The sequence below is a fragment of the Urocitellus parryii genome, chromosome 3, assembly GCF_045843805.1.
Source record: "Urocitellus parryii isolate mUroPar1 chromosome 3, mUroPar1.hap1, whole genome shotgun sequence".
Lineage (NCBI taxonomy): Eukaryota > Metazoa > Chordata > Mammalia > Rodentia > Sciuridae > Urocitellus > Urocitellus parryii.
In genome coordinates, this window is record NC_135533.1 from 18,491,027 (window position 1) to 18,509,843 (window position 18,817).

The 18,817-nt window shown below is 40.5% G+C and overlaps 1 pseudogene; it reads right to left on the reverse strand.

Moving 5' to 3' along the window:
* Positions 1-4,293: 4,293 nt before the first annotated feature.
* On the reverse strand, positions 4,294-4,559 carry LOC144253626 (mitochondrial import inner membrane translocase subunit Tim10 pseudogene; annotated as a pseudogene).
* Between the last annotated feature and the right edge of the window lie 14,258 nt (positions 4,560-18,817).

An 18,817-nucleotide genomic window follows, 5' to 3' on the forward strand; every position in this document is an offset into this window, starting at 1 on the left:
TATTCTTAGGCCCTCATTTAGTTCCTGTTATGTCCTCCTGTGCTTGTGTTTCTGCCTCAGTTTCTTTCCTAGGATACCACTTCCTGGTTCCTGAGCCCTGCTCTCACAGCCCAGTTCCTCTGGTGGGGTCACTGTTTCCCATGCCTAGTTCGGATGTTTGCTCCTCACTCATGGCTGGACCCCTGCAAAGCTCTTGAGACTGGACCTGGGAAGGGCATCCTTGTTAAGGGTTGGGTTGCACCCTTACTGAGTATAGTCACAGAATTCACACACTCATGTCCTGTCTGTGTCCACAGCACTTCCTCACAGCCCTGGGAGGAATGGTAGCAGTGCCACTCATCCTGGCCAAGGGTCTGTGCTTGCAGCATGACCCCCTGACTCAGAGCTACCTGATCAGCACCATCTTCTTTGTCTCTGGCATGTGCACTCTCCTGCAAGTGCTTTTTGGGGTCAGGTAAGTAAAACTACTCCCCCTGGATTTTGACTTACCAGCCAACTATCAGCAAGGTCTGCATGGCCTGCAGCTTGGGAGATGGGTAGGAAGGTGTAGTGGTGTAATCAAGGGGTGTTCCACCCATTTAACTCTTTCCCTCTCTCTATTTATCTCCAACTCAAGACTGATGAACTGTATTAGCCAGGATCTTGATGGACAGTAACACAAATCCAGATTGTCTTAGAGGAAATGTTTTGTTTTTTTTTAGATGTTGATGGATCTTTATTTTATTCATTTATTTATATGTGTTGCTCAGAATTGAATCTAGCGCCTCACAGATGCTAAGCAAGTGCTCTACCACTGAGCCAGAGCCACAGCCACAGTCCCGAAAATGTGTTCTTTATGAACTTAAAAGAACAAACTGAGAAAAAGGCAGGGTTACGTCCATGTCTCCAGAACATGAAGAACCCAGGACTCAAATGCCATTGAGCTCTCTGCTATCTCCTTCTGTCTCTGTTTCTCCCTGTCTCTGCTCAGGCCTTGTTTGTATCAATGGAGATTCAAAGATTCCATGTGTGAAAGTTAGAAAGTCAAAACCCAAGCTGACAAGCTCTGAAATACAGCATGTCCCTGTCTTCCCACCTGGAAGGCCAGGTTTGGATTTTTATTTCTCTGGCTCCTTAGAGTTCTCCTTTGGAGTCTGGCAGTACTGGGACACCAGCCTCCAGCCTGTTCCCCACCCACCCCACTTCATGTTTTGCTCCAGATCACAGGCATGAGCGAGGACACCCCAACCTGCTCATCCAAGCTTCCCACAACAGACTCCCCAAACAGCTGGCCCTTTGCCAACCTTCAGGCCCGGGGGTGCACCATTCCTTCATTGTCTGCTCTAGCACATCAGGACTGGAAAGGGGCCCAAATGGGCACAGAGCCACTCAAGCAGAGAAGCTGAGAGACTCATGGGGAGGGGGCCTCTCCTCTTGATCCTTTCTCCCTGAAGGAGTCATGCTCCATACTCCAGAGCTTAGAGCTAAGTGTAGGCTGCATACCTGTCCTGGTGGGGAGAGCAGGACTCTGACAGCATCTGAGATTTTTCTCTTAGGTTCTTTCTTTTTCTTATGGTACATTATAGTTGTACATATTGATGGGATTTTTAAATCACATATTCCTATGTGCTCATAATAAAGCAATTTAATTTGGTCAATGTCACCCCCAGCACTTCCACCCTCCCTCCTTCTTAGTTCTTTTCCTCTACTGGTCTCCCTTTGATTTTCTTGAGATCCCCCCACCACCACCTTTCTTTTCCTTTTTCCTCTCTATCTTCTGCATATGAGTGAAAACATGTAACCCTTGACCTTTTGAGTTTGACTTATGTCACTTAACATAATGGTCTCTAGTTCCATCCATTTTCCTGCAAATGACACAATTTCATATCTTTCTTTAGGTCTGAATATATATATATATATATATATATATATATATATATATATATCACTTTCTTTATCCATTCATTCATTGGTGGACACCTAGGTTGTTTCCATAGTTTGGCTGTTGTGAATTGTGCTGCTATAACATGGGTATACATGTATCCCTGTTTAGTAAGTTGACTTTAATTCTTGAGAGTAAATACTGAGAAGTGGTATAGCTGCATCATATGGTGGTTCTATGCCTAGTCTTTTGAGGAAACTTCATACTGATTTGCATAATGGATATACTAATTTACAACCTCATCAATAGTGTAAAGAGTTCCTTTTTCAACACATCCTCTTTAGCATTTATTATTATTTGCATTCTTGATGATTGCCATTCTAACTGAAGTGAGATGAAATCTCAGTGTAGCCTTGATTTGCATTTATCTACTTGATAATATTTTCATGCATTTGTTGGCCATTTGTATTTTTTCTTTTGAGAACTGTCTAATTCATTTCCCTATTTATTAACTGGATTATTTGATTTTTGGTGTAAAGTTTCTTGAGTTCTTTATATATCTGTATATTAATTCTGTTAGATGAGTAGCCAGCAAAATATTCTCCCATTCTGTAGATTTTCTCTTCGCATTCCTAATTTTTTCCTTTGCTATGCAGAAATTAATTTGAAATCATTCCATTTATTAATTCTTGGCATTATTCCTGAACTTTAGTGGTCCTACTGAGAAAGTCATTGCCTGTGCCTTATGCTGGAGTATTGACTCTGTGTTTTCTTTTAGGATTTGTATAGTTTTTGATTCCTAGGTCTTTGATCTATTTTGAGTTGATTTTTGTGCAGCATGAGAAATAAGGGTCTAGTTTCATTATTCTACATATGAATAACCAGTTTTCCCAGCACCATTTTTTAAAATAGCTATCCTTTCTCCAATGTATGTTTTTTGCACCCTTGTCAAGGATCAGATGACTAGAGATGTGAGGATTTGTCTCTGTGTCTTCTATTCTGTACCATTAGTCTATATGTCTGTTTGTAAGCCAGTAGCATGCAGTTTTTGTTACTATAGCTCTGCAGTATAATTTGAAGTCAGATATTCTGTTGCCTCTAGCATTGCTTTTTTGATTTAAAACTGCTTTGGTTATTCTGGGTTTTCTATTCTTCCAAATAAATTTAGGACTGTTTCTTCCAGTTGTGTGAAGACTGTTATTGGTATTTTGTTGGGGATTTTATGGAATCTATATATTGCTTTTTGGTAGTATGGCCATTTCCACAAAATTAATACTGCCTGTCCATGAATATGGAAGGTCTTTCCATATTCTAATGTATTCTTCAATTCTTTCTTCAATGATTGATAGGTTTCATTGTAGAGGTCTTTTACTTCCTTACATAGATTTATTCCTAGACATTTCATTTTATTTTTTTGAAGCTATTGTGAATGTAACTATTTACCTGATTTCTTTCTCACCTAATTCATTGTATATTGAAAAGCTATTGATTTTTGTATGCTGATTTTGTGTCATGCTATTTGTCAAATTTGCATATTGGCTCTAGCAGTCTTTTGGTGGATTTTTTTTATCTTCTAGGTATAGGATCATATCATCTGTAAACAGTGATAATTTGACTTCTTTTTTCCCTATTTTACCCCTTTTATTTCCTTCTCTTCCTTAACTGCTCTAGCTAGAGCACTATATTAAATAGAGTGGTGAGAGTGGATGTCCTTATCTTGTCCCAGCTTTTGAAGGAAATACTTTCAGTTTTTTTCCCATTTACTCTGAGGTTGGCTTTGGGATTTTTACATATAGCTTTTATGGTGTTGAGGTAGGTTGTTTCTATGCCTAGTTTCTTCTGTGTTTTTAATCATGAATGGGTGCAGAATTTTGTTGAAGACCTATTGAAATGACTAATTGATTTTTTTCTTAATTCTTTTTATATGAGGAATTACATTTACTGATTTGCTTATATGAAACCATCCTATTGCTGGAATGAAACCAACCTGGTTGTGGTGTACAATCTTCTTAATATGTTCTTGAACATGATGTGTTAATATTTTATTAAATATTTTTGCATCTAGGTTTATCAGGGGTATTGTTCTGTAGTTTTCTAATGTAGTTTCCTACATTAGATGTGTCCTTATCTGGTTTTGTTATGTGTGTAATCCTGGCTTAATAGAATGAATTTGGAAGTGTTTCATCCCTTTCTTTTTTTTTTTTTGTAGGTGTCAACAAACATGCTTTAAAACACACACACACATACACACACAAACACAAACACATACACACAGTCACATACCAGTGTGACAAATATCCCTTCTACAAGATTGCTCTACCACAATCAGAGCTCCTGGAGATGCTCCAGAGAGAGCCTAGGCTTGGCAGTCTTCACATGACACCCAATAGGGGGCATTTTTATAAAATAAGTGGGGAGAAGCAAGGTGCACCTCAGGTATATGCTGTCTGAGGGCCTCTTGCAGGACCAGAGCTCTGCTGCACACTCTTCATCACCTCTTCATTCTGCATAGACAACTCTGTAGACTTTTTGCCCATCCATTCATGAATGTCCAAATCATGCCCTTGGACAGTTCTGCTTCCTTATCGTGGAGAGACACACACTTCTGGTGGCAGGCACTGGTCATTCTGTTGTGCATGTCCACCATCATCTCCACTTCTAGCTCTGTTGCCAGCTGTTGGGCCCTGAGCAGATCCATCTCGGCCTAGCACTGTGCAAAGAACTTCCTCCTGGTGTGCACAGCCCGGTGCAAGACACAGTTCCTACCATGTCCCTAATTTTAACAAATATTAAAACCTCCCCTGGTGCCCAAGTAGATCATGGTGTAAGCATGTGGACCACTTCTAGGAGAGCCCATCTCTTTCTTTTTCATGGGATAATTTGAGGAGTTTGGGCATTAGTTGTTTTTTTAAAGGTTTCATAGAAACCTGCTGAGAATCCATCTGGTCTTGGGCTTTTCTTCATTGAAAGGCTTTTTATTACTGATTCTATCTCATTACAAGTTATTAGTATGTTTGTTTTTTAATGTTCCTTTGATTCATTTTGCCAATATATGTGTAGAAATATATCCATTTCTTCTGGTTTTTTCAATTTATTGGAATCTAAGTTGTCAAAGTAGTCCCTAATGATCTGCTAGATTTTTGAAATGTATCTGGTGATTTTTTCTTTTTCATCTCCAAATTTATTAATTTGGGTTTTCTCTCTTTTTCTTTTGGTTAGTTTGGCTAAGGGATTTTCAATCTTATTTATCTTTTCAAAGGAGCCAGGCTCCATCCTCCAAAGCTCAGGTCTAAGTATAGGCTGCTCTCCTCCTGGTTTGAGGACAGGACTCTGACAGTGTCTGAGCTTCATTTTCTCAGAGAGGTTCTTGCTGTGTTTATTAGGTATGGTTCTCCAGAGAAGCAGAAAGAATCAGATGTGTATGGCCATATAGAAGATGAGATTTGTTGTAGAAATTGGCTCCTGTAGAATTGGTGTCCAAGAAGTCCTATGATCTGCCATCTGCATGCCAGAGAGTCGGGAATTATGGTGGTGTGACTTGGACTGAGTGCAAAGGCCATCCATGGGGTGTGGGGTGGAGGGTGGGAAACCAATGCTGTAAGTCCTCGATGGAGTCTGAAATCTGGGGAACTAGGAGCAGCAAGGTCTGAGGGAATAAGAAGGGTGACGACCCACCCAAGAAGAGAGAGATTTCATGTTTCCTTTATCCTTTTTGTTCTATTTGAATCCTCAACAGATAGGCTGATGGCTGCCCACAATGGGGAAGGAGATCTTTACTTACTACTGATTGAAATGCCAGTCTTGTCTGGAAACACTCCAGACACACCTGTAATGTCTTACCAGCTATCTGGGCATCCCTTAATCCAGGCAAGTTGATACATAAAATTAACAGCGGACTTTGACAGGGCTGTTGGACATCCAAACACTTACTACTCAAGAGTGAGTGAGCACTACTCTGACTAGTTGCTCATGTTAAAATTCCAGGGAAGAGTTCTGTTTGGCCTAGTTGAGGCCCAGCCCTGGATCTGCCAGGGCAATTAATATGGCAACTGGTACTGAGGAAGGGCTACCAATGTATAAAGAAGAGGAATTCTGTTCTCAGTTCCCAAGACAGCAAACATTCACTGATCCAAACACATGACTTGGAACCTGTTCACTAAAGTCGTGAAGGTACCTTCCCTGCTCCTTTGTAGCATCACTGAAGTGAACAGTTGCTAAAACCAGTAGAATCACTTTTTTTCCAACGATCAGGTCCTTTTTGTGCTTATGTGGACTGTTAAAATCTGCCTGGGTAAAATGGAGTCCTTAGACCATGGAGATGACCATGGGAAAACTTGGGAAGCCTGGAAAATGTGTCTTTGTCTCCAAGGACATGCCTCCCCTCATTTCTCACATCTCATCTTCCACACTCTCTACCACCACTCCCTGCCCTGCTTGGATTCTCCAGAAGCTTAGAAACAGTTTCTTTGGGTTACCACCTTCTCAGGAAATTGCTCTGGGTGGGTCCTATGGACAGTTCCTGGTCAGCTGCCTCACCCAGGCTAGTCCAGGGCCTCCTTTCTTTACATTAATTTAGCATGTAATTCAAGGATGGATCCAGGTTTGCTTAGCCTGAAGCTGATACAGTTTTTGTTGTCTTCTATGACTAAGAGCAGAACATTATGAATAAAAAAAATCACAACAAAGAAGAGTATTTATTTAGGTAGGAAAAAGAACTCACAAGAAATTACAAAATTTTAAAAGGAGGTAAAAATCACAAGTGCTACAGAAATAGTAGCAGCACACTTTTATTAATTTTCTCTTTTATCATGACCTATAATACTGTACTCCTTTATACTTTATGGTTTCATATTTATGTCTCAAGTGACATAGATATGTCATAGACATTCTAATAAAATGCATTGTGACTCAACTTCCCTAGAAATGCTCTTGGCCTTTTAAATGCCACCTGGGGCAATGTGTAGGGAAAGAGAAGTGGTAATGATGAGACATAGCTCATCCAGTTGTGGTTGAAATGTTTTGCTTACAGATTTTCCAAAGGCTGATCAGTAGAAAACACACCCCCAGGCCCTTCTGCACCCTTTAGAAGGAGTCGTGCAAGCGGGAGCTGTTCATTATAAATTCCTTTCTGACCTAATCTGCACCAGTCTGCAAAGGAGAATGGAAAACATTCCCTCCAATGTGCTTCTGCCTGAGCTGTCTTAGGAGAACAAGGCTTGGCAGGAAGTTCATGTCTAATTCCTCTTCATCATAGGACCAAGGCTCAGCAGGTGTAGGTGGAGGAGGCTGGGTGATGGTTTCCAGGGTAGATGGAAAAGAGAATCCAGAGGAGAATACTCACTCCTATTGTGGTCTTTATGGTCTCTAATCCAAAGCACTTCTCATAGCACTTCCTTTTGGGTCATTTCCAGGAGACAGAACAATCCTGGAGTTCTGCCAGGTCCCTGGACAGGAGGGGCTACTCTTGCTAACATTTTTGGCAGGCATTTCTCTTCTCTTTCTTTTTCATTGTACTTCTCTAAGAAGTACAATGTTTACTCTGTCTCTCAGGCTCCCATATTTGCTCCAATGTTTACTCTGTCTCTCAGGCTCCCATATTTGCTCCAATGTTTACTCTGTCTCTTAGGCTCCCATATTTGCTCCAATATTTACTGTCTCTCAGGCTCCCATAATTTCCTGGAATGGCCCTGGTTGTGAGGCCCTGGAGCAGCCTCTGGACCTGGAATCTCCCTGCTAGAATCTCCCTGGATCTCACCTGCTAGAAGTAGGAGCTCCCTGCCCTCGCCCCATGCAGAGTCACAAACACAGAGCTCTGTGAATGGGAGTGGCCACTCCCCCAGATCAGAGATGGAGCTAATTTCAATTATGGAAATGCTTTCAGCTTGAAAGCCGGAGGGCTGAATTCTAGCCCTGGCTCTGTGCTGAGGGACATGGACCAGTCCTTTACCTTCTCTAGGCTCAATTTTCTCACCTGAAAAACAAACAGGTGGGGAAAGTCCCAAATTAGGATATTGACAGAGTAAATGAGGAAGTGTCTTTGCAGCAGGACAATGGGGACAGAAAGGGCCTGTGGAAAGTTCTTTGAGAAGCCCAAATAAGGAGTTAGGTTCAAAGCATTTTCACCCTAGTTAAGCAGGTAAAATAAGAAGGAAATAAAATTAGGGAATAAAATCATGCCAGTATCATTAGACTAAAGTGGGGGTAAAAATTATCTTGGGTTTGGTCCCTTCCAGGGAAGTGGGCTTACCTGAGTTCCTAATGAATAATTTCCTGAGAAGCTGTAGGTTGTAGAGTCTAGCTCAGGAATCAAAGACCATGTCCATCTGGGCGCAGTGGTGCACACCTGTAATCCCAGCAACTTGGGAGACTGAGGCTGGTGAATCAAGTTTGAGGTCAGCTTCAACAACTTAGCAAGACCCTGTCTCAAAATAAAAAGAATTGGAGATGGAACTTAGTGGTAAAGCGCTTCTAGGTTTATTCTGCAATATCCAAAATATAAAAGAGTAAATTTCAAAATGTCATGTACACTTGCTTAATTGCTAGCCAGTGTTTAATGATGTGCTTTTTAAAATGAGAAGTAAATATGCTGATTTTGCAATAAGACTTCAGAAAACCTTAGCAATTAAAAGCATGCTAAAAATTACAAGGTCAAAAACTGATGCTTTTTGTGGAAGAGCTGATGAGTGCCTTGCTCAGGGCTGGTAGCTCTAGCCCTGGCAGCATAGGGGGCTTCCTGCCTTATGTGAGGTTGGGTTCTCAAAGCATCCACTAATGGTCTCCCACACTTGGTGCTTACTTCAAGTTCATGTAGGGAGATATATCACCATTTACTTCAAAATAAGACACTAAGTTTAGAAGGTAATCACGAGAGGAAGTAAAATATTGACCAAATGCATTTCCAAGTTTTCACTCCTCTGGGATTGCTCATGGTTTCTGCCTGGTCCTTTCTTCTTCTGGAGTGATCAAGGTACTATGTCTCCCTTCCATTATTTCTGGACTCTCTGCAGAGTAGAGCAAATACTTCTGCTCTGCTTTAGTCTGACCTGCCCTGCTTCTGTACAGCATGCCTGTTACCACGGGTCCAAAGTCACTTTGCCCTGGCTCTGATAACTGCAGGTCACCAGCTGCACTGGAGGGATTATGACCAGAGGTGGACAGTGGTGGTGTCAGGGTAGGAGAGTGAGCTGGTGATGCAGGCAGAGGGAAATGGTTTGTCCCTATGAGGGCAGCTGGGTTTGCCCCAGGTGTTCATCAGCAGGGAAGGTATGTGATGAGCTTTTCCACAATGTAGCAGGACCTCACCTGCTAGAAGTAGGAGCTCAGTAAATAAATGAACAAAATCCTCCTTATGCCGTAGTGAAGGGTTGGGGCTCTTGGGACACCTGGGATGTCTTACAGCTGAGTGTCCCTTTCAAATTCAAGAATTAGCCAACCTCATTATGCATTCCTGGGGCTCTGCTCCCTTCCTGACCCAGTTTCTATGAAAAAGTTTCTGTGACATCATCCTTTGTCCAGCCACTGGACTGGCTCCAAGAAGAGGGCATCAAGGTGATGACACAGGTGAGGTTGGATTGTAACAACTCAACCTCCAAAACATCTGTCCCCAAGAGGTGACAGCCTCCTATTTACCCACAAGGCCTTTAAACTGCACACCTCTCAACCCTGAACCTTGTGAAGGGCTTGTCCTCCCCAGGTTACTAGGTGCACAGAGCATAGGGCCTGCTTAGTGGAGTCTTTTTAAAAAAAATATATATTTATTTCTTAGTGTAGATGAACACAATATCTTTATTTTATTTTTACATGGTGCTAAGGTTCGAACCCAGAGCCTCACTCGTGCTAGGAGATCGCTCTACCATAATGGGGTCTTAATGCCCTTTGTTCTCCAAATCCCTGGCCACATTTCCATCTGTTTTCTCCCAGAGAACTCATGCAAGCAACAACTGTTTATATTTCCCTAAGCCTTGAGAATTAAGTTAGATAATGTTTATAAAAGTGCTCAGCTCAGTGCCTGATTCAGAAAATTTATTTTTCAAGCTAAAATAAAAGCATATTATATATATTTCCCCTAATCCATATATATGTGTGGGTATATATATATATAATTATATATATATATATATAATAGACACACACATATATATATGTATATATATAATTTTGTACTGTCCCCTGTTTCAAAGTACTATATATATATAATTTTATAATTTATAATTTTCAAAGTAATATATATGTGTGTGTGTGTGTGTGTGTTTTGTACTATCCCCTCTTTCAAAGTACTTTTTAAAAAATTTTAACTGTGGTGAATGACAGTGCCTCAATTGACATATGTGATGCATTATAAATATCTTTCAATTTCGATAAACACCTTCCTGCAATAGCACTTTTGAGAAACTGGTCACTTAGCATTCTACAGAATAAATATATCCTAATTTACTTAACCAGTTCCTATTAAAGGAATTGCTTCAGGTTTCTCACTATTATAGTGATCAATGTCATTATGGATATGAAAGTTGTAAACATTTACCTATTCAAAGATAGAAAAAAGGCTGGAAAAAATGTCGAAGCTTATTTCTGGGACATAAATGGTCTGTATTATCTGCATGGTAAGGCTTATCAAGTTACAGATAAAAAGAACTAATAATTAATAGTTGTTCTTGAGTAATAGGGTTTAAGTTCACTTTTAATCTGTCATTTACCTTTCTTCAAAGTACCTGTATTATTATTTTATAACTGGGAAAAATAAGAACTGAACAAAGTATATTTAGACAAGTGTCAAGGCTGGTTTTATGATCAGTGCCCTTTAAATCTGTGCCTGCGGGCAAAAGTGGGGCAGCTGCCACTGTGCTTTGTGGAAGGGGTATGGGGTGGCCCCGCTCAAGGCTCAACGTCCCAGCCTGGACAACTGCCAAGGTTCTGCACTCTGAAACTTCACCTGCTTTTTCTCTTTGTTTTTTCTTTCTGTTTCTTTGTGCAGACAGAAGAGTCCATGAAAACAAAAGGGCTGGGCATCCTGCTTCTGCAGCCCAACAGAGGGGTGCAAAGGCTTCCTATGCATTGCCAGTTTGGGGGCCTTAGGAGTACCCTCAGGGTAGAGGGTAGTGGTAGGTTTAAAGAAAGCAGACAAACAGGCTTCTCCTCCCCACTAGAGGTCTCTGTCCCTTTCCTCTAGGCAGAGGCAAGCTTCTACCCTTCTTGGCTGATTATTTAGCTGTTGGCCTCCAAGTCTCTAGATAACACGCTTCCATTTTAGGCATTACTGATTGATGTCCCAATAGGATGATTATCATTTTACTTTCCTTCACAACCCTTCACTCCCCTGACAAATAAGCATCTTCCCCTCCTCCTCCTGTCCTGCCTTCCCCAAAGAGAGCAGTCTTCAGTGTTTCCATGAGAAGGACTATGATGCCATTCAGAACTGAATCACTAGGTGACTTTCTGGCCAGCCTTTTGTTTTCCCTGGACTTAACATATTTTTTTGTTTTTAATATGCTTAATATTTTGTGTGCTTATCTATAACTCAACTCTAAATGATCTGCCTTTTGTCTAAATCTCTTCTTTAAAAAGTCTGATTCACATCAAGTTGTCTCTCAAGTTCAGGTGCTTGATCAGCCATCTCTCGGGAGGTCTTTCCTAGCTATAATCTAGAATAGTTGCTGTCTGCTCCTGGTGCTCAACTGTCAACCCGAGATGCCTCTTCACCCTCATCCTGAAAATTTACTTCATGCCAGTTCTGTGTTGGCTCTCTTACTTCCATGGTTTTTTCTTCAGTTTTGTTTTGTTTTGAATTGATTTTGGTGTAATACATAATCTCCTGAGAGAGAATGCATGGGAGGTAAATTTTTTGAGACTACATATACAAACATATCTTTTTTAAAAAAATTTACTTATTTATTTTAATTAGGTATATATGACAGCAGAATGCACTTTGATTCATCATATACAATTGCAGCACAATTTTTCATTTCTCTGATTGTCACCGTGTAGCATTGCACCATATGTGCAGTCATACATGTACCTAGGGTAATAATGTCCATCACATTTCACCATCTTTCCTGCACCCATACCCCTTCTTCTCCCCTCTTTCCCCTTTGCCCAATCAAAGTTCCTCCATTTTTCCTATGCCTTCCCCCATTATGGATCAGCATCCACTTATCAAAGAAAATTCGACCTTTGGGTTTTTGGGATTGGCTAACTTCACTTAGCATTATATTCTCCAATTCCATCCATTTACCTGGAAATGCCTCGATTTTATTCTCTTTTAATGCTGGGTAATATGCCATTGTGTATATATACCACAGTTCCTTTATCCATTCATCTATTGGAGGGCATCTAGGTTGGTTCCACAATTTAGCTATTGTGAATTGTGCTGCTATAAATATTGATGTGGGTGTATTCCCTGTAGTATGCTGTTTTTCAGTCCTTTGGGTATAAACCAAGGAGTGGGATAGCTGGGTCAAATGGTGGTTCTATTCCAAGTTTTCCAAGGTAGAAAAATATCTTGATTCTACTCTCACATCTGATTGACAGCTCAGCTAGGTATAGAATTTTAGGTTGGGAGTCATTTTCTTTCTGAATTTTGAAAATATCATCACACTGACTTTTAGGTTTCCATGTGAATTTAAGAATTCTGAGGCCCTAGATAATAATACTCTGTCCCATTCCCACTCCTAGAAGCTGAAGTATCTGCTTTATAATTCTGTGTTATGAATATCTGATTATGTCTCATGGCATAAATTAATTTTCTGCCAGAGTGCCTTGTATTCAATAGTCTCTTTCAATATGTAAATATTTGTCCTTTGTTTACTTGAGTTTCTTTCTGAAACTCCTATGATTTTATACATTGGACTCTCTGGACTAGTCCTTTAACTTTCTTATCTTTAAAAAAAATTATTATTTACATCTCTGTATCTTTTGGTCTTTGGCAATGGGAAATTTCAATCAAATTTATTTTCTATATCTTACCTTGAGTTTATTTCTTCAATAATTTGTTAACAGTTCTTTTTGTTCTCTGAATACTGTATTCCATTTTTATGCATTCTGTTCTTGATGTATGAATGTCAAAAATCTTCTCTTAATATCTCAATGATGTATGATTTTTAAAAGGTATCACCTTCTTATAGGAGAAGCTACTTTTATCTGTCTTTTTATTTGGGTCTTTGTCATTCATATTCTCTTGGTTATCTGGTGACCCTTGTAGCATCTGCTCATATCTACTACTGAGGTCCTAAAAGGTCAACTAAAAGTTCAAGTCTGAGAATAGGCCTTGTTCCCTGTGCCATTCACTATAGCATGATATTAGCCCAAATGCAGAGGTCACAATTCACACTGTAGTCTTAAAAAATGGCATCTTGGGCTGAGGGTGGAGCTCAGTGGTAGGGTGATTTGCCTAGTGTGCTTGAGGCTCTGGGTTCAACCCCCAGCATTGCCTCAAAAAAAGGCATCAGGATATGCCGCAGTCTGGCTGGGCACAATTCAGGAGCCACTTGTCAAAAGAAACTAACTTTATTTTTAGAACTACAAACGCCAAACAAAACAGCTCCTCAGGAAAAAACCCTCAGAGCCCAACTGCCACCACCGGCTTCCACAAGCCTCTCACCCACACAAGCCTCACCTCCTCCCACAATCCTCCTGCTCTTGAGGCCGATTGGCTGGGTCACGTGGGCGGAGCCAAAAAAGTCCCCCAATGAGCAGCTCCGTGGTCTGAAAGGGCAGGGAAACAGCCCAATGAACATCACCACAGAGGAGCCAATCAGCTAGATGTTGCTGGGGCCTCTGTGAGCCAATCATCAGCTGGCAGCTGGAAGTTTGCTGGCAGCTGGAAGTTTGCTGGCGCCCCTTTGGCTGTGGCTCTCAACAAGGATCTCCCTGGGGAAACCCAATATTTGCCGTCTCTTTTGTCTCATGCTGTCATATTATCTCCCCCAAATCTTCTAGTCTCTTGCCTAGAGGGGGAAGCTCTGGCTGGAAGTATTCTGGAAGCCACGTGGGAATGTGAGCTGGGAGTTTCCATGTGCAGTCTGCATACATTGAATGAAATGTCTGTGTTTTGACTGGTCAACCACTTCCAGTTCTGCCTGTTTTCTTGTAGCACAGAGACCCTTTTTTTCCCTTTTCCATGATGGGAGAGCTGGTACTTTAAAAAGACTTTAACCTGTTTTAGAACCACATTTATCCTTAGTTGGAGAATCATTCTGGAGACTTTGTGGGTTCTTCAGAATGTTAGTGTTTATCTCTTGCTGGCATAGGATGCTTCTCTGCAGGGCTGTTACATCAGTTTTCACTCTACACCTGTTTTTCTGCTGTCAAAATTTTAGTGCAATTGCTTCCTGCTTCATTTTCTTTATCCTTTGACTTTTGCTTATAAAATACATTTAATGTGAAGTTTGGTGGGGTTTCAAGAGGAGCAAGTGTACAAACTGGCATTTTTACCCAAAAGCCAATATCATTCAGTGTGGTTTGCAAAAGACCCCTCGTTTCCTTCATCTTGGACAGTTTCCAGCACTCCTATCCTTCTCCACCCACTTATCCTTTTTGTTAAGTGGCTGTGAAATTCTGAATTCTGGAACTCTCTGCAGGATCTCCTTTCCTTCTAATGTCATGAGCCAAGACTGTCATCTTGTCATGTGGACAACGGCATCAAAGTTATCTGAAGTGCCTGTTCAAAGGGCACCTCTCTGGACCTCCCTGAGGCCCACTGCAAGGTCAGAATCCTCTCAGGATTCTGGAAATTTGAACAGAACCCTAGATTGATCTTATTCACATTGAAGTTAGAGCATCAAGAGAGGCCAGGGGAAGGTGCCGGGGAGGGAGAATTGTATGATGGACTACTTTTTATGGCAGTATATCATGGACTTGGGATAGCTAATTAATGAAGTCACCTTTCAAGTTCTGATCTGCAGGGCAAAGTGTGCAGCAGATAAACAAGAATTCCTCCTCAGTCATCCTCATTAATGGTGCAATCATACTGCTAGTTTTAGTTTCTATCTTAGAAGGCTGCTGAAATGTTTGTATTCCATGCATTCCCTGGGTGCATTAATGAAATTTGGAGGAAATGTATCTGATGTGTTTGGTCATTGTCCAAGCTACCATGAGAGCACCCCATCTCTGTCATTGCCCAGCTCCCCACTGCCTTGTATCAGGCTTCCTTGGCCTCTTTGAGACCAGCAAGGGAGGTCACATGCTTCACTTCATGTCCTCTGAGATTTCAGAGGCATACTTGCCTTTGATTTCTTCAACCCTCATCCCTCTGGAATGGAGAGAAATAAGGGGAAACTGTAGGTGACAAAGTGGTGGTGATGATGAGCCCCAGGTCAGTTCCATGATTCAATTTGGTGATGTGGAGCTTCAGCCTGAACTCTGGTGCCACCTTCTTTCCTCCAACCCAAGACCTTGTCCATTCCTCCTCCTGTGTGATAATAACAGTAAGGTGATGTGTGCACAAGTACCATATGGTTTGTAAAACACATAATTCTCATGAAAGGACTTGAAGCAGGTATACTTATGAGTCCCGTAGTACAGGGAAGAAGGGCAAGTATAAAGAGATGAAGTGGCATCTGTTTCCTGTGGAAGCTGTCTTGGTGATCTTGGGCCACCATTGCCACAGTCTGGCTGGGCACAATTCACGAGCCACTTATCAAGCAGAAATGAACTTTATTTTTAGAACACACAAGCTGCACCACACGAGCTCTTCAGGAATTCCCTCAGAGCCCAACTGCCACCACCAGCTTCTGGCGAGCCTCTCAACCTCCATTCCTCCCGCTCTTGGGGCTGATTGGCTGGGTCGCGTGGGCGGATCCAAAAGAGCCCCCCAATGAGCAACTCCGTGGTCTGAAAAGGTGGGTAAACAGCCCAATGAGCATCACCGTGGAGGAGCCAATCAGCTGTTATCTGGAAGTTTGCTGGGGCCACGGTGAGCCAATCAGCTGGAAGTTTCCTGGGGCCACGGTGAGCCAATTAGCTGGAAGTTTGCTGGGGCCCCTTCGGCAGTGGCTCTCAATATCTCCCCCTCTCTGTTTAAACAACAAGCATGTGGCTTAGGGACCTTGCCTGCCTTAGGATGTCCAATACTACATATGGTCCTTACCCGTCATCAGATGAGCTAATCTCAAGGTGTCAGCCTCCTGTCTTAGGTTGGTACCTTTGCAATTGGATCTTACCCGTCATTGACTACTGGTCCAGCATACAGCCACACCTGTGGATAGGCCTTTGTACCAGTGTGTGTGTGGGGGGTGAGGTTCTTTGCCTCAACTCTGTTGGCCCCCAAATTCTAGCTGAACAACCATCACAAGCAGAAGGGAGGATGATACAACAAGCCAATTAATGGCTCCTTTTCGAAAAATTGTACCACTGATGACACCATCAGCAAAAATACCCCGGCACTTCCACAAGTCGCTGCACCAACAGATAGTTCACAATGCATACAGGTGAGTTCACAATGCATACAAGTGACACATAGGCAAGGCAAGTTCTGCAAGCAGTTCAGTGATAGCTATTACAGAAGCTGTAGTTTGGTTTTATCTTTATCTTCACCGGCACTGGGATGAAGATAGGAATTCTGGCAATAATGGCTAAAGGAAAAATCATGTAACATTCCAGCAGGCACTAAAAGAAAACAATTTTCTGAAAAACTTACATTATCCTGAACAGAATTATTAAATATAATGAAAAGGAAAGGTGAAAGTAAACAAACAGATCTGCTAACCTCCTTTTCTGTTCACATATTAAAACAATCCTCAACAGCTGTTTACCCAATTTAAATTAAACCATTTAAATCATGTGAATAAAAATTAAAAAAAAATATTTGGATCCATTTTTTCTTGAGCGATCATCATATATGGTATATGGACATACGTACATAAAAAACATACAACATAAAACACAAGTGTTCACACATAATATAATACATACAACACATAATATAATAGTAAAGGCCTTATAACTTTTTACAGGTGAAATCTCCATTGCAATGTTTAAAAACTCTATAGTCAAAAAATAGAACTGATCAGCAAAACATTAACCTAGGTCTGTATAAGCTCAAAAAACAAAATAGAACTTCATGATGTGGGAAAGGGCAATAATAAAATAGATATTGAAAAAAGCATCCTGGTTCTGTCACAGATGTAAGGGTAGCCAAACTGGAGTTCTGGATATCAGCTGTTATGGATATGAGCCAAATCATCTTCTTTTTGGTCTGTAGAAATTACTTTAGTTAATCTCTCTGGAATCCAAATAGGCTGCTGGTCTCCCTGTGGAAACACACAAACAGACTCCCGACTCCAGACAATCACTAGGTCAGGAACTTCCCATTGTCCTGTTAAAATATCCTTCCAAAGTACCTTAGGCTTATGTACATTTTTTGGATACATAAGTCTTTCTGCAGCACTAAGTCCTGATGAATCCAAATTTTAAGTTTAGAGTAAAAAGGGTTATTTTAAGTTTATCTTTGGGGGATATATACCCCTGCCCAATTCCCTCTTTTTGCTTTAATAAGTACATTTCAATAGTTTGATGAGCTCTTTCAACTATGTCTTGTCCCTGTGGATTGTATGGGATTTCTGTTATATGAGTAATGCTAAATGATGAGCAAAATTGTTTAAAAGAGGTAGAAGTAAAACTAGGACCATTCTCTGTTTTTAACTGTTTTGGAACACCCACAGTGGCAAAATTCTGTAAGCAATGAATTATAATATCTTTAGTTTTTCTCCGGTATGAAGGGAGCCTATGAAAAATCCAGAAGAAGTATCATCTGTAACATGCAAATATTTAAATTTTCCAAATTTTGGCAAGTGTGTGATGTCTATTTGTCAAATATGGTTAGGTATCAGTCCTCTAGGATTGACTCCAAGATTAACTTGTGGTAAAAAGGTCACACAATTTTGACATTGTTTTATTATTTGTCTAGCTTGTACCTTAGTTATTTTAAAATGCTTTTATAAAGTACTAGTGTTGACATGGAACCTTTTATGAAAATTTATAGCTTCTTCTATTGTAGAGAAAATATGTATGTTATGTGTAGTTTTATCTGCCAAATCATTGCCCAAACTAAGGGCTCCAGGCAATCCTGTATCTGCCCTGATATGTCCTATAAAGAATGGATCTTTTCTGTCCCAGATTAGACTTTGTATAGTGGAAAAGAAAGAGAAAACAGTAGAGGAAGGGGAAATCCTACAAGCATCTTCAAGGGATACTATAGCATTAACTATATACTGACTATTGGAAAATAAATTAAATACAGAATCTTTAAACATCACAAAAGCTTGTAATACTGCATTAAGCTCTACCTTTTGAGCTGATTGTTTGGGTACTAAAAATGTAAAACTTTGATCAGGGGTAACTACCGCTGCTGTACCCATCAGTGAATATATTTGCAGCATTCATGATAGGTGTTTTTCTTGTCATTTTTGGAAAAACTACAGGATGTGAAGACCAAAAAGACAACAAAGGATTAGATGGTAAGTGATTATCAAATGAAACATTAGATTTACACATGATTATTGCCCAAGTATTTAACTCATTAACTAACTCATCAATTTGATTCATAGTATATGGAGTAATAATTTTATTGGGAGAAATTCCAAACACTTCCTTTGTTGCTTTTATTCCTTTGAGTATTAATTGTCCTACAGCCTCAGGATACCTAGTAAGAATAGTGTTAGGAGAATAAGATAAATGTATCCACAATAATGGACATTCTTGCCAAAATACTCCTGTAGGAATATTCTTTGTTGGTAGTACAATAAATAATAAAGGCAAACTTATATCAATTCTATCCAAATGCATATTTTCCATATATGTTTCAATAATTTTTAATGCCTTTCTTGCTTCAGGCATTAACATTTGGGGTGAATTTGGATCTGATGGACCTTTTAGGACATCAAATAAAGATCCCAACTCTCCTGTTGGTATGCCTAGATAAGGCCTTATCCAATTTATGTCTCCTAATAACTTTTGAAAGTC